General features: G+C 29.2%; 1 pseudogene; it reads left to right on the top strand.

The window, feature by feature from the left end:
* LOC142318814 (glycine dehydrogenase (decarboxylating), mitochondrial-like) overlaps nucleotides 1-16,621 on the top strand; it is a 29,480-nt pseudogene that overhangs the window by 6,360 nt on the left and 6,499 nt on the right.

Raw genomic sequence — 16,621 nt, 5'->3', positions numbered from 1 at the left:
ATACGTGACATAATCTTAGTGGCAAGGTGCAAAAATGAGATATCCAGTCTAAAAAATACTAGGAAGATTAACAGTATATTATGAAAAACAAATCACTTAGATTCAAATCCTGGGAACACCTCATTTTGACCTACATTTTTGTAACAGAGAACACGTCTTAATATAAGTAGATAAATGACATTCAAACACCAAAGTATACGGGTGTTATGATGGACTTGACCCTATTTGTTATGCATCATTGTCTAAGTTCAAGGTAAATTAGTGGAAAAAATTGAATTATTTGTTAAATTAACAGAGGGGAAGTATAATCAGAAGTCCTTTGCTTGATGACCTTAGTGCTTTGTTTTGCAGCAGGTGGTTATCCAACATCCAAACAGCAAGTGTCTGCATATATCATCCATTTGTTTGGTACTGAATAAATACATTTGAATAGTTAGTAGGTGCTTGAGATTGATACAAATTCAGAAAAAATTATTTTTTGGTAAGGGTAGCACTTCTATACTTCAATTACCAATTACAGAATTACTAGCAAAGAATAAGATGAGAGATTTAAGACTTGCATTCTACAATCATTTCATTTCTACCTCTCCTTGTTGGCCTAAGAGTGATTTTTTTCTTTGAATGAATATCATTCATCGGATCAATGAGGCTCATGGTTCTGAAAGGCTTATCGTATTGAGGCTCTCATGTTGTTATATGGAGAAACTGTTCTGTAGGGTTTGAACTGATGGTTGTAGGGTTATGAATGGATAATGGTACCTTTTATAAAACTCTTCTTTTTTACCTATTACTATTCCTCGGGCAGTAGTGGGCTCCAAGAGAAAATCAGAGTGAATTCCTCCCTGTATTTCTTCTGCCATCTTTGTGTGGATAATTCTGACCGACATCTTTGACATCAAAGCTGTTGGTCTGTAGCATAGTTATCATGATGCCAAGTTCTCTCGGGCATGCTTTACTGTGCTGCAAGAACTGGACACTTGAAAACCATGTGTTCTGCGATATCCTCTCTTCTGCAATAATTACACTTGGCTGAGGGATTCAATGCTTATGTAAACAAGTATGCTTTAAAGTAACTGACCGATCAGGAACTGAGTTAAATAGTACCCCCAGTTTTCCATGCTTTGTGGTCCAGCCATCTCCGTAGATCCAGAAAATTAAAGATATGTATAAAGGACATTAATTGTGAACACATAAAACAAATACATCTATTTATGCATAGTAATAAAGTTTTTATTAAATGGATAACTGGTTTTTGTCGGTCAGCATGAAGAAACAATATTTTTGTTTTTATGTGTTTTAAACAGATTAAAAATGCTTATTTTTTAAAAAATATATTGATTTTTCTCCAAATGATTTTTTTTTAGGGCTATTATGTGAAACTTATTGCCATTTAATGCTGCAGATGGTACTACAATTAACAAATCCATATTGAAGCGGTTAGGACACAATTCTTAGAAGGCTGAGCTTTACTCAATAATACTATAACCATTGGGCTAAATTTTGGCTATCAGATAGGAAACAGAGTCATAGTTCCAGTACATCTACATAGTTGGTCCAAAGGTTATAGCATCTTAACTAGGAGCTCAGACCTTCACCTAATGGACCATTAATGAAAAGGATGAGGAAAAGGATGGTTTAAGGAAACCCACTTACATATAATAAAATAATAATTTGCAAATATACTGGTAGTTCAGTTTACCATAAATAATTCTGTTTATAGTACAGTCATATTCTAGGTGTAGACCTTATATTTAACGGTACAGTTGTTTTGCTGAGCAGTACTATGAAACAATAATGTTTGTTATTCTCTGCCAGATGGCCAAGATTATCAGCAGTTTTATTTTAATTTTTCTTTCTTTCACACCTTTTATTCACCCCATTGTTAACTGAAATTATGAAAGTAGTTATATACACAGTCATGTTAAAATAGATAATTCAGTTTAAAAATTAATCTAAACATTTTACAAAGTAAATTTATTAAGAAGTACTAAAATAGTAGTTTTTGTAATGGCACATTGAAATTGTTTACCAGAAAAAAATGTTAACACTTAAACAGTAGATAAATAAAAACTTTGTTCTTAAATATGCTTAAACAATAATTTGTTGCATAACCTCTTAATGAAATTTGAAATCACTTTACCTGGAAAAATAGCCAAAAAATTGGTACATTTTATGTTTAATTTGTACAAGTTTTATTCAAATAATTGAAACTCTCAATAATAATACAAAAAAGAACAAGGTTTAATATAATATAAAACTTAATTTATTCCACTGAGTGGTTTTTAAGATATATTTCTTTATAAACAACCTTTTTCTTTTGCAGTAATATATTAGGAAAGTATTTTCACATGCTGTTAAATGCAGGTTTTATTATAAGATATTATGATATTAGCCACTTCCCGATTCTATTTTATTGAATAATTTGTCTAATTAAATATTTACTGATCTGTTTTATAGGTATATCTAGATGGAACTAATATGAATGCACAGGTAGGTCTTTGTAGACCAGGCGATTATGGATCGGATGTATCTCATCTTAATTTGCATAAAACATTTTGTATACCTCATGGTGGAGGAGGTCCTGGTATGGGACCTATTGCAGTGTAAGTGATTGAAATTGTAATTTACTAACAAATATGATTGTAATAGTGGGTTAGTAACTAAAATTTAATTCACTGTAGAATACATACTCATACCAATGCATGTAGTGCAGTAATAGTCCATGCATTACACAGATTTATTAAATAATTTTATGCAATTTTTCTTTTTTTTTTAGTAAAGCTCATTTAGCCCCATTTCTACCCAATCATCCTGTTATTGATTTAACTGGGGAAGAGAAATCACAAAGTTTTGGTGCAGTAAGTGTTGCACCTTTCGGCTCATCTGCAATTTTACCAATATCATGGGCTTACATTAAGGTAATCAATTATTCATACTGTTAAATATATATATATATAAAGAATTTAATAAAATAAATAAATTAACGTTAAAGTAATATAAAAATATACTTTTATATTCATTTAAATTAAAACCAACACAACATAAATTTTTTAAAAAGATTAACTAATTATATATGATTGCTTTAAAACAAAACATTAAAAAAGTAAAATTAATAATAAATCTAATTTTAATACTTATATAGGTAAACACCTGCTTTATAGTACAATGTGGAAAGAAAAAAATTCTATACAGAAATGAGAAATGGGAATTAAAAAAGCCCAATATTTTCAAAAACAATTAAAATTTTATAAATAATATAATTAAAAAAATCTAATTATGCTGATCACATTAGAGAAAATAGACAAATTTTCAAATATAGAAAACATGCAAACATTGATAACAAAATCTAAATCTGTTACTCTCCAAAAAATGTACATCACAAAATTATAATTGTTGTCAGGAGTATGAAACCTCATCATTTATATATGATAAAAAGAAAAAACAGCTAACCACATTTAAAATAAGCAGATAATTTTCTTCAGTTCAGAGGCAATTTGTATCTTACTCAAGATGCTTTATATCTATCTACCTACATACATAATTTACCTTATGCGCTTTAATCTCTATTCATATTTTTACTTTGAACTATTTTGCTATTACGGCTGTGTATGAATGTATCTTTTCAATATAAGTATTTGAAAAATACAATATGTAATTTCTTTGAAGTTTCATTTACGAATTTAAAGACGTTTTCAAATGGAATATTCCTTTTGTTAATTATATTTTCTGATTCAAAGAAAATAATAAACTTGAAGCTCTTTGTACCTGATTTTAATATATTAATTATTAAATGGAAAAAAATCAGACAAATTTTTAAATTAAAAAAAAAACATGTCTTTTTTGTTTTTACTTCATTCATAGTAATAATAATAATTCTCTGTTCAGAGTTGAAAGAGAGACAGTAACAATTCCTGTCTTTTTTATGGTGGAGACATATGTAAAGCACTAGAGGTATAAAGGCACCCATAAGAGTTGTTTTCTCTGAAAATAATGATAACTGTACACCAAGTTCATGTGGTAAACAGAGTGAAGGAGTCATTTGTAGGGTTGAATATCGGTAGCAGTTTGATGGGCTTAGTGTATCGATATGCCTTATTTATTTGGCTTGAAGAGAAGGCAGTGGAAAATCACGTCATTCCTCACTTTCCTTAGTAGTAAGCTATGTATGGTATTTTTTTTTTGGAGAGTGACATTTTTGGGAGAAACTTGAAACTCATGTCAAGTTTTGCCTGTACCCATTTCATTTATGACACCTAAAATTTATTTATTTTAGCAAACAGTCTAATTATAATTACAGTTACAATATTAATGAAAGATGAATTTTGTAGCATATGAAAAATGTCAGGCCTGACTAGGATTAGAATGCAGGGCCTCTATGGTGATGAATGCAGGACTTTCATGGAGATCAGCATAGTGATAATAATAATGATGATGATAATTATTTAAATCAAGACTGAAGATGCTGTAATTATTGAAATAATACCTTCATTTCATGAGTTCTCTTATGTTATTGTATTATTTTTTCATTAATTTATATTGATTTATACTTTTATATTATTTTTCACTACTTTTTTCAGATGATGGGTGCAAAAGGTCTTCGTAAAGCAACACAAGTTGCAATTTTAAATGCAAATTATATGAGTAATCAGTTAAAAGAATATTACAAAACTGTTTATCGCAGTCCTAAAAGTGGTTTAGTAGCACATGAATTCATTATTGATGTTAGAGAATTAAAAAAAACTGCCAACATTAGGCTGTGGATATTGCTAAACGACTTATGGATTATGGTAAGGCATGAATGAAATATTTTTTTTTCTGTATTATAAATGGTCTGCAGCATTACAACTCATTTGTATCGAACACTTTTTAGAACATTTAAAATAGCATAAAATAAAACATATTACATTATAGCACTTAACTGTTAGGTGAAACAAAAAAATGATGATACAAGAATTCTATGTCTTCATGACATAGAGAGCTACTGAAGAAAACATATTTTTATAGTTTTTTCTTTTGTATTGTCAAAATTCAATAATAATGAAATAAGTATTAGAACAACAGAAACTATACAGGCTTTTAGATTTAAATCTGGTATGAGTGAATCAAGGAAACAAACATCAACATTCGATTCTGAGGGAGTTGTTTACAGTAAATTTATGTCTCGAGGAACAATGAATGCTGATCTTACTATGAGACTAAAAAAATTGTGTAAAGCCATTAAAGATCAAAGACCGGAAGATTGAGCGATGGGGTAGGTTTTCTTCGACAATATTACTTCTCATTCAGCTTATGTAACGTAGAGTTACTGCAAAAATTCAAATGAGAAGTGTGGTTTTGGTGATTATGCCAAAAAATAGATAAAAATATGTAGTTTTTTGTTCAAAAAAAAAAGAAAAGTTTTATAAATATGTATTTGTTTCATAGAGGGGGTTGTAACTTACTTTCTGATTGTCCCTTGTATTATAAGAATCCGTTTCACTTTATGATATTTTGGTTTAAACCCCTAATTTAAGAAAGCCTCTCTATCTTTCTTTTTCAATTGTTCTTTATTCCTTCTCTTCTTCCTTGGATGAATGTTAAACACTGGTCACTACGTTGGTTCCTTCTAGTAGCTGTTTCTGTTTCAAGTTTCTTGTGGTGCCTTCTAGTAGCCTGGAGGCCAGCTATTTCTCTACTTGGGCTCAGTAGAGTAGCAAAGCTTTTGCGCCTGTGGATTGTGTTTATGTTGAAGTTACATGAAAAGCCAAATTAATTAGACCTAAAATACCCTTCAGTTCAATTTGCCCAGTCTTCTATTTCTCATAAAATCTATCTGATCACTTGGTAATAGTTGAATTACTGTTGCCTGATGAATAAAATTTTTATGTGTTTTGTTGAAAATTATATCTCATAAAATAATGAAATTGATTTTCAGCCCAACAAATTGAAACCATAATGATTATCTTGGGCTTCTAGTGTAAGAACAAAATTACAGAAAATACATGACTATCAGATTGCTTGCTGGTACCCATATGTATATAAACATAAGGACCGATAATTAATAAATAAAAATATTAATTTTGATATATTTATGTTAATAATAGGGACAAAGGAAGCAATTTTAGGCCTCAGATTAATAGTAGAAGGAAGATTAAAGAAAAACAAACCAACATACTTGGCGTTTATAGACCTAGAAAAGGCTTTCGATAACGTAGACTGGAATAAAATGTTAAGCATTTTAAAAAAATTAGAGTTCAAATACAGAGATAGAAGAACAATTGCTAACATGTACAGGAACCAAACAGCAACAATAACAATTGAAGAACATAAGAAAGAAGCCCTAATAAGAAAGGGAGTCCGACAAGGATGTTCCCTATCGCCGTTACTTTTTAATCTTTACATGGAACTAGCAGTTAATGATGTTAAAGAACAATTTAGATTCGGAGTAACAGTACAAGGTGAAAAGATAAAGATGCTACGATTTGCTGATGATATAGTAATTCTAGCCGAGAGTAAAAAGGATTTAGAAGAAACAATGAACGGCATAGATGAAGTCCTACGCAAAAACTATCGCATGAAAATAAACAAGAACAAAACAAAAGTAATGAAATGTAGTAGAAATAACAAAGATGGACCGCTGAATGTGAAAATAGGAGGAGAAAAGATTATGGAGGTAGAAGAATTTTGTTATTTGGGAAGTAAAATTACTAAAGATGGACGAAGCAGGAGCGATATAAAATGCCGAATAGCACAAGCTAAACGAGCCTTCAATAAGAAATATAATTTGTTTACATCAAAAATGAATTTAAATGTCAGGAAAAGATATTTGAAAGTGTATGTTTGGAGTGTCGCTTTATATGGAAGTGAAACTTGGACAATCGGAGTATCTGAGAAGAAAAGATTAGAAGCTTTTGAAATGTGGTGCTATAGGAGAATGTTAAAAATCAGATGGGTGGATAAAGCGACAAATGAAGAGGTATTGCGGCAAATAGATGAAGAAAGTAGCATTTGGAAAAATATAGTTAAAAGAAGAGACAGACTTATAGGCCACATACTAAGGCATCCTGGAATAGTCGCTTTAATATTGGAAGGACAGGTAGAAGGGAAAAAATTGTGTAGGCAGGCCACATTTGGAGTATGTAAAACAAATTGTTGGGGATGTAGGATGTAGAGGGTATACTGAAATGAAACGACTAGCACTAGATAGGGAATCTTAGAGAGCTGCATCAAACCAGTCACATGACTGAAGACAAAAAAAAAAGAAAAAAAATGTTAATACTATCTTTGCTAAATAAAGAAGTCTTATTATTTCTAACAAAAATAACAATATCCATATCAGCCAAACCAAACATTTTCCTCTATGCAGCACAGTACTTCAAGAAACAGAAATCAAAATATGCTTTCATTAATAACTCATTAATTATTTTTTAAAAATTCAATTGATGCCTTCTAAATTTTATTTTAATTTCCATTGATTTGTTTACTTTATTATTATCTTATATACACTTAATATTTTTATGTATTAATTGTTTCTAATTTAAAAATAAACAAAAATTTCTACCCAATCATCCTGTTATTGATTTAACTGGGGAAGAGAAATCACAAAGTTTTGGTGCAGTAAGTGTTGCACCTTTCGGCTCATCTGCAATTTTACCAATATCATGGGCTTACATTAAGGTAATCAATTATTCATACTGTTAAATATATATATATATAAAGAATTTAATAAAATAAATAAATTAACGTTAAAGTAATATAAAAATATACTTTTATATTCATTTAAATTAAAACCAACACAACATAAATTTTTTAAAAAGATTAACTAATTATATATGATTGCTTTAAAACAAAACATTAAAAAAGTAAAATTAATAATAAATCTAATTTTAATACTTATATAGGTAAACACCTGCTTTATAGTACAATGTGGAAAGAAAAAAATTCTATACAGAAATGAGAAATGGGAATTAAAAAAGCCCAATATTTTCAAAAACAATTAAAATTTTATAAATAATATAATTAAAAAAATCTAATTATGCTGATCACATTAGAGAAAATAGACAAATTTTCAAATATAGAAAACATGCAAACATTGATAACAAAATCTAAATCTGTTACTCTCCAAAAAATGTACATCACAAAATTATAATTGTTGTCAGGAGTATGAAACCTCATCATTTATATATGATAAAAAGAAAAAACAGCTAACCACATTTAAAATAAGCAGATAATTTTCTTCAGTTCAGAGGCAATTTGTATCTTACTCAAGATGCTTTATATCTATCTACCTACATACATAATTTACCTTATGCGCTTTAATCTCTATTCATATTTTTACTTTGAACTATTTTGCTATTACGGCTGTGTATGAATGTATCTTTTCAATATAAGTATTTGAAAAATACAATATGTAATTTCTTTGAAGTTTCATTTACGAATTTAAAGACGTTTTCAAATGGAATATTCCTTTTGTTAATTATATTTTCTGATTCAAAGAAAATAATAAACTTGAAGCTCTTTGTACCTGATTTTAATATATTAATTATTAAATGGAAAAAAATCAGACAAATTTTTAAATTAAAAAAAAAACATGTCTTTTTTGTTTTTACTTCATTCATAGTAATAATAATAATTCTCTGTTCAGAGTTGAAAGAGAGACAGTAACAATTCCTGTCTTTTTTATGGTGGAGACATATGTAAAGCACTAGAGGTATAAAGGCACCCATAAGAGTTGTTTTCTCTGAAAATAATGATAACTGTACACCAAGTTCATGTGGTAAACAGAGTGAAGGAGTCATTTGTAGGGTTGAATATCGGTAGCAGTTTGATGGGCTTAGTGTATCGATATGCCTTATTTATTTGGCTTGAAGAGAAGGCAGTGGAAAATCACGTCATTCCTCACTTTCCTTAGTAGTAAGCTATGTATGGTATTTTTTTTTTGGAGAGTGACATTTTTGGGAGAAACTTGAAACTCATGTCAAGTTTTGCCTGTACCCATTTCATTTATGACACCTAAAATTTATTTATTTTAGCAAACAGTCTAATTATAATTACAGTTACAATATTAATGAAAGATGAATTTTGTAGCATATGAAAAATGTCAGGCCTGACTAGGATTAGAATGCAGGGCCTCTATGGTGATGAATGCAGGACTTTCATGGAGATCAGCATAGTGATAATAATAATGATGATGATAATTATTTAAATCAAGACTGAAGATGCTGTAATTATTGAAATAATACCTTCATTTCATGAGTTCTCTTATGTTATTGTATTATTTTTTCATTAATTTATATTGATTTATACTTTTATATTATTTTTCACTACTTTTTTCAGATGATGGGTGCAAAAGGTCTTCGTAAAGCAACACAAGTTGCAATTTTAAATGCAAATTATATGAGTAATCAGTTAAAAGAATATTACAAAACTGTTTATCGCAGTCCTAAAAGTGGTTTAGTAGCACATGAATTCATTATTGATGTTAGAGAATTAAAAAAAACTGCCAACATTAGGCTGTGGATATTGCTAAACGACTTATGGATTATGGTAAGGCATGAATGAAATATTTTTTTTTCTGTATTATAAATGGTCTGCAGCATTACAACTCATTTGTATCGAACACTTTTTAGAACATTTAAAATAGCATAAAATAAAACATATTACATTATAGCACTTAACTGTTAGGTGAAACAAAAAAATGATGATACAAGAATTCTATGTCTTCATGACATAGAGAGCTACTGAAGAAAACATATTTTTATAGTTTTTTCTTTTGTATTGTCAAAATTCAATAATAATGAAATAAGTATTAGAACAACAGAAACTATACAGGCTTTTAGATTTAAATCTGGTATGAGTGAATCAAGGAAACAAACATCAACATTCGATTCTGAGGGAGTTGTTTACAGTAAATTTATGTCTCGAGGAACAATGAATGCTGATCTTACTATGAGACTAAAAAAATTGTGTAAAGCCATTAAAGATCAAAGACCGGAAGATTGAGCGATGGGGTAGGTTTTCTTCGACAATATTACTTCTCATTCAGCTTATGTAACGTAGAGTTACTGCAAAAATTCAAATGAGAAGTGTGGTTTTGGTGATTATGCCAAAAAATAGATAAAAATATGTAGTTTTTTGTTCAAAAAAAAAAGAAAAGTTTTATAAATATGTATTTGTTTCATAGAGGGGGTTGTAACTTACTTTCTGATTGTCCCTTGTATTATAAGAATCCGTTTCACTTTATGATATTTTGGTTTAAACCCCTAATTTAAGAAAGCCTCTCTATCTTTCTTTTTCAATTGTTCTTTATTCCTTCTCTTCTTCCTTGGATGAATGTTAAACACTGGTCACTACGTTGGTTCCTTCTAGTAGCTGTTTCTGTTTCAAGTTTCTTGTGGTGCCTTCTAGTAGCCTGGAGGCCAGCTATTTCTCTACTTGGGCTCAGTAGAGTAGCAAAGCTTTTGCGCCTGTGGATTGTGTTTATGTTGAAGTTACATGAAAAGCCAAATTAATTAGACCTAAAATACCCTTCAGTTCAATTTGCCCAGTCTTCTATTTCTCATAAAATCTATCTGATCACTTGGTAATAGTTGAATTACTGTTGCCTGATGAATAAAATTTTTATGTGTTTTGTTGAAAATTATATCTCATAAAATAATGAAATTGATTTTCAGCCCAACAAATTGAAACCATAATGATTATCTTGGGCTTCTAGTGTAAGAACAAAATTACAGAAAATACATGACTATCAGATTGCTTGCTGGTACCCATATGTATATAAACATAAGGACCGATAATTAATAAATAAAAATATTAATTTTGATATATTTATGTTAATAATAGGGACAAAGGAAGCAATTTTAGGCCTCAGATTAATAGTAGAAGGAAGATTAAAGAAAAACAAACCAACATACTTGGCGTTTATAGACCTAGAAAAGGCTTTCGATAACGTAGACTGGAATAAAATGTTAAGCATTTTAAAAAAATTAGAGTTCAAATACAGAGATAGAAGAACAATTGCTAACATGTACAGGAACCAAACAGCAACAATAACAATTGAAGAACATAAGAAAGAAGCCCTAATAAGAAAGGGAGTCCGACAAGGATGTTCCCTATCGCCGTTACTTTTTAATCTTTACATGGAACTAGCAGTTAATGATGTTAAAGAACAATTTAGATTCGGAGTAACAGTACAAGGTGAAAAGATAAAGATGCTACGATTTGCTGATGATATAGTAATTCTAGCCGAGAGTAAAAAGGATTTAGAAGAAACAATGAACGGCATAGATGAAGTCCTACGCAAAAACTATCGCATGAAAATAAACAAGAACAAAACAAAAGTAATGAAATGTAGTAGAAATAACAAAGATGGACCGCTGAATGTGAAAATAGGAGGAGAAAAGATTATGGAGGTAGAAGAATTTTGTTATTTGGGAAGTAAAATTACTAAAGATGGACGAAGCAGGAGCGATATAAAATGCCGAATAGCACAAGCTAAACGAGCCTTCAATAAGAAATATAATTTGTTTACATCAAAAATGAATTTAAATGTCAGGAAAAGATATTTGAAAGTGTATGTTTGGAGTGTCGCTTTATATGGAAGTGAAACTTGGACAATCGGAGTATCTGAGAAGAAAAGATTAGAAGCTTTTGAAATGTGGTGCTATAGGAGAATGTTAAAAATCAGATGGGTGGATAAAGCGACAAATGAAGAGGTATTGCGGCAAATAGATGAAGAAAGTAGCATTTGGAAAAATATAGTTAAAAGAAGAGACAGACTTATAGGCCACATACTAAGGCATCCTGGAATAGTCGCTTTAATATTGGAAGGACAGGTAGAAGGGAAAAAATTGTGTAGGCAGGCCACATTTGGAGTATGTAAAACAAATTGTTGGGGATGTAGGATGTAGAGGGTATACTGAAATGAAACGACTAGCACTAGATAGGGAATCTTAGAGAGCTGCATCAAACCAGTCACATGACTGAAGACAAAAAAAAAAGAAAAAAAATGTTAATACTATCTTTGCTAAATAAAGAAGTCTTATTATTTCTAACAAAAATAACAATATCCATATCAGCCAAACCAAACATTTTCCTCTATGCAGCACAGTACTTCAAGAAACAGAAATCAAAATATGCTTTCATTAATAACTCATTAATTATTTTTTAAAAATTCAATTGATGCCTTCTAAATTTTATTTTAATTTCCATTGATTTGTTTACTTTATTATTATCTTATATACACTTAATATTTTTATGTATTAATTGTTTCTAATTTAAAAATAAACAAAAATTTCTACCCAATCATCCTGTTATTGATTTAACTGGGGAAGAGAAATCACAAAGTTTTGGTGCAGTAAGTGTTGCACCTTTCGGCTCATCTGCAATTTTACCAATATCATGGGCTTACATTAAGGTAATCAATTATTCATACTGTTAAATATATATATATATAAAGAATTTAATAAAATAAATAAATTAACGTTAAAGTAATATAAAAATATACTTTTATATTCATTTAAATTAAAACCAACACAACATAAATTTTTTAAAAAGATTAACTAATTATATATGATTGCTTTAAAACAAAACATTAAAAAAGTAAAATTAATAATAAATCTAATTTTAATACTTATATAGGTAAACACCTGCTTTATAGTACAATGTGGAAAGAAAAAAATTCTATACAGAAATGAGAAATGGGAATTAAAAAAGCCCAATATTTTCAAAAACAATTAAAATTTTATAAATAATATAATTAAAAAAATCTAATTATGCTGATCACATTAGAGAAAATAGACAAATTTTCAAATATAGAAAACATGCAAACATTGATAACAAAATCTAAATCTGTTACTCTCCAAAAAATGTACATCACAAAATTATAATTGTTGTCAGGAGTATGAAACCTCATCATTTATATATGATAAAAAGAAAAAACAGCTAACCACATTTAAAATAAGCAGATAATTTTCTTCAGTTCAGAGGCAATTTGTATCTTACTCAAGATGCTTTATATCTATCTACCTACATACATAATTTACCTTATGCGCTTTAATCTCTATTCATATTTTTACTTTGAACTATTTTGCTATTACGGCTGTGTATGAATGTATCTTTTCAATATAAGTATTTGAAAAATACAATATGTAATTTCTTTGAAGTTTCATTTACGAATTTAAAGACGTTTTCAAATGGAATATTCCTTTTGTTAATTATATTTTCTGATTCAAAGAAAATAATAAACTTGAAGCTCTTTGTACCTGATTTTAATATATTAATTATTAAATGGAAAAAAATCAGACAAATTTTTAAATTAAAAAAAAAACATGTCTTTTTTGTTTTTACTTCATTCATAGTAATAATAATAATTCTCTGTTCAGAGTTGAAAGAGAGACAGTAACAATTCCTGTCTTTTTTATGGTGGAGACATATGTAAAGCACTAGAGGTATAAAGGCACCCATAAGAGTTGTTTTCTCTGAAAATAATGATAACTGTACACCAAGTTCATGTGGTAAACAGAGTGAAGGAGTCATTTGTAGGGTTGAATATCGGTAGCAGTTTGATGGGCTTAGTGTATCGATATGCCTTATTTATTTGGCTTGAAGAGAAGGCAGTGGAAAATCACGTCATTCCTCACTTTCCTTAGTAGTAAGCTATGTATGGTATTTTTTTTTTGGAGAGTGACATTTTTGGGAGAAACTTGAAACTCATGTCAAGTTTTGCCTGTACCCATTTCATTTATGACACCTAAAATTTATTTATTTTAGCAAACAGTCTAATTATAATTACAGTTACAATATTAATGAAAGATGAATTTTGTAGCATATGAAAAATGTCAGGCCTGACTAGGATTAGAATGCAGGGCCTCTATGGTGATGAATGCAGGACTTTCATGGAGATCAGCATAGTGATAATAATAATGATGATGATAATTATTTAAATCAAGACTGAAGATGCTGTAATTATTGAAATAATACCTTCATTTCATGAGTTCTCTTATGTTATTGTATTATTTTTTCATTAATTTATATTGATTTATACTTTTATATTATTTTTCACTACTTTTTTCAGATGATGGGTGCAAAAGGTCTTCGTAAAGCAACACAAGTTGCAATTTTAAATGCAAATTATATGAGTAATCAGTTAAAAGAATATTACAAAACTGTTTATCGCAGTCCTAAAAGTGGTTTAGTAGCACATGAATTCATTATTGATGTTAGAGAATTAAAAAAAACTGCCAACATTAGGCTGTGGATATTGCTAAACGACTTATGGATTATGGTAAGGCATGAATGAAATATTTTTTTTTCTGTATTATAAATGGTCTGCAGCATTACAACTCATTTGTATCGAACACTTTTTAGAACATTTAAAATAGCATAAAATAAAACATATTACATTATAGCACTTAACTGTTAGGTGAAACAAAAAAATGATGATACAAGAATATGCTCTTCATGACATAGAGAGCTACTGAAGAAAACATATTTTTATAGTTTTTTCTTTTGTATTGTCAAAATTCAATAATAATGAAATAAGTATTAGTACAACTGAAACTATACAGGCTTTTAGATTTAAATCTGGTATGAGTGAATCAAGGAAGTTTGCTTTTTATTTTGAAAAGCCAGTCACTTTTTTCATTTTTATCTTCTTATTTTATAATGATTGCTAATCTTTTTGTATTTCTATGTCTAGAAAGTACTGTTTTTATATTTTATTATTATAATAGGGCTATTGCATATTCTCTTAATCACAATGATCAAAAAATTTTTACCTACATTTTTAAGAACAGGCTGTGTTGGTGTAAGGCTTTTCTATCATCCGCTACGATCGATCTGGCTTAAATTGTATTATAAGTTTAGGAAATACAAATCGTGTAATATAGTTTTTGTTTGCAAATATTTAAAAAGGCAGGAATAAAAATTCTGAAGAACTAATGATTTAGTGAAAATTATTGTTATATTTAATGAATTGAAAATATTCATTTGAAGCAACAATACTGATTTATGTTTGATTTCAACAGTTCCATTATTTTTTATTACAGTATGGGAATAATTTGCTTTATATGAAAATAATTTTTAAATATTTTTTTCAAAAGAACATATTCTGTTAATGAAATTTATGAGTTGTAAGCTATTTACAAATGAAAAAAATATATATCATGCTGTTGCATGCTACCAGTTTGATAAAGATATTAGAGGATTACACATATTAAAATTCTTACAAATGCAATTTATTTACTCTTAAGTATCTTACTACTTACAAAATAGATAAATTATATTTCACAAACAATAATTCTGATTATCTATGAAATTTACAATAATTAATAAAAATGCATACAAAACTAAAAAGTGAGGTTGCAGCGAGATTACAGTTACAGACTCCAATAAACTTTATACAAAGATATTTTACTTTTACTATTTACATAAGAAAGTGACTTATTTTTATAAACAAATAATGTTTTCTGTACTTGGTGAACGGCTTCTTGTAATCGATTGCAAAACAGATTACTGTTACAATTTCGCTCATATGCTCAAATGTTACCGCACATATTCATTGAATGTTATTGCACACTCTCTGTAGCTGGCCTTCAGTAGTATCTATAATGTCAGGCCTAGGGCTTATTCTGATGTAACTGCAGCTGAATCGTATCCCTTGTTCATTCAAGGGTAATGGCTTCAAAACATCTATTGTCCAAACCTTACACACTATTTTATAAGCTTTTTCCATTGTTCCTGTGTTGTTTCTGCATTTTTCTTGATATAAACTATTAAATAATAATAATTTATAAAAACCACTTATCAACAACTTTTAAAGGAAAGTTGTAGGTAAGAGGTTTTTATAAATTATTATTATTATTGTATAATCATACCAACAGGCCATGTTTAATAGATTATATAAATTATTGTAGGTTTACATTCTTAAACATCTTAAATAATTATTAAAATTAACTTAATGTTTTTTATTTTTAGGATTTCATGCACCGACTATGTCATGGCCAGTTCCTGGTACTCTTATGATTGAACCGACTGAATCTGAAGACAAAGAAGAATTGGACAGATTCTGTTGCGCACTCATCGGTAAATACAGCATTTCTGATAAATAATTTTTTTTCATATAAGAAATATTTGAATATCTGATATAAGATTTGATTTACAAAATTAAACCTTCCTTAATAGTACAAGTTTTAAGCGTGAAACCTGGATAGTAATTATATTACTTAAGTATGGTATAAGAGAAGTGGATCAAAAAATAAGTTACACCCTTGCTGTTCTTGAATTAAAGGTGTATATTAATGTCTTACGGTGGCAGCACTGGTTATGTTGTTGTCTTTACACTCCCCTAGCAGCAATTCTGTATGACATTCGGTATGTGTGTAGTATCATTGTCAATATGGCGTGTCCTCTAGAGGTTTCGTCCAGTAGTATGATTTTTGTGGGCAAAAAATTACAGTTGTGAAATTCATTGCCAAATTGTCGAGGTATACGAAGAGAATGCACTGTCACACCCCATGATCACAAAATGGTGCCAAATACTCAGAAATGTAAGAATAAATGTGAGTGACGAACTGTGTGCTGGGCGTCCTTCAACTGTAAGCACGATGGGTAACATGTGAATGCAATGATCTTGAGTAACCGG

This window comes from Lycorma delicatula, chromosome 2, assembly GCF_047948215.1.
Source record: "Lycorma delicatula isolate Av1 chromosome 2, ASM4794821v1, whole genome shotgun sequence".
NCBI classification, from domain to species: domain Eukaryota; kingdom Metazoa; phylum Arthropoda; class Insecta; order Hemiptera; family Fulgoridae; genus Lycorma; species Lycorma delicatula.
Note: the sequence above shows the minus strand (reverse complement) of the source record. Positions and strands in the feature narration are given on the sequence as shown.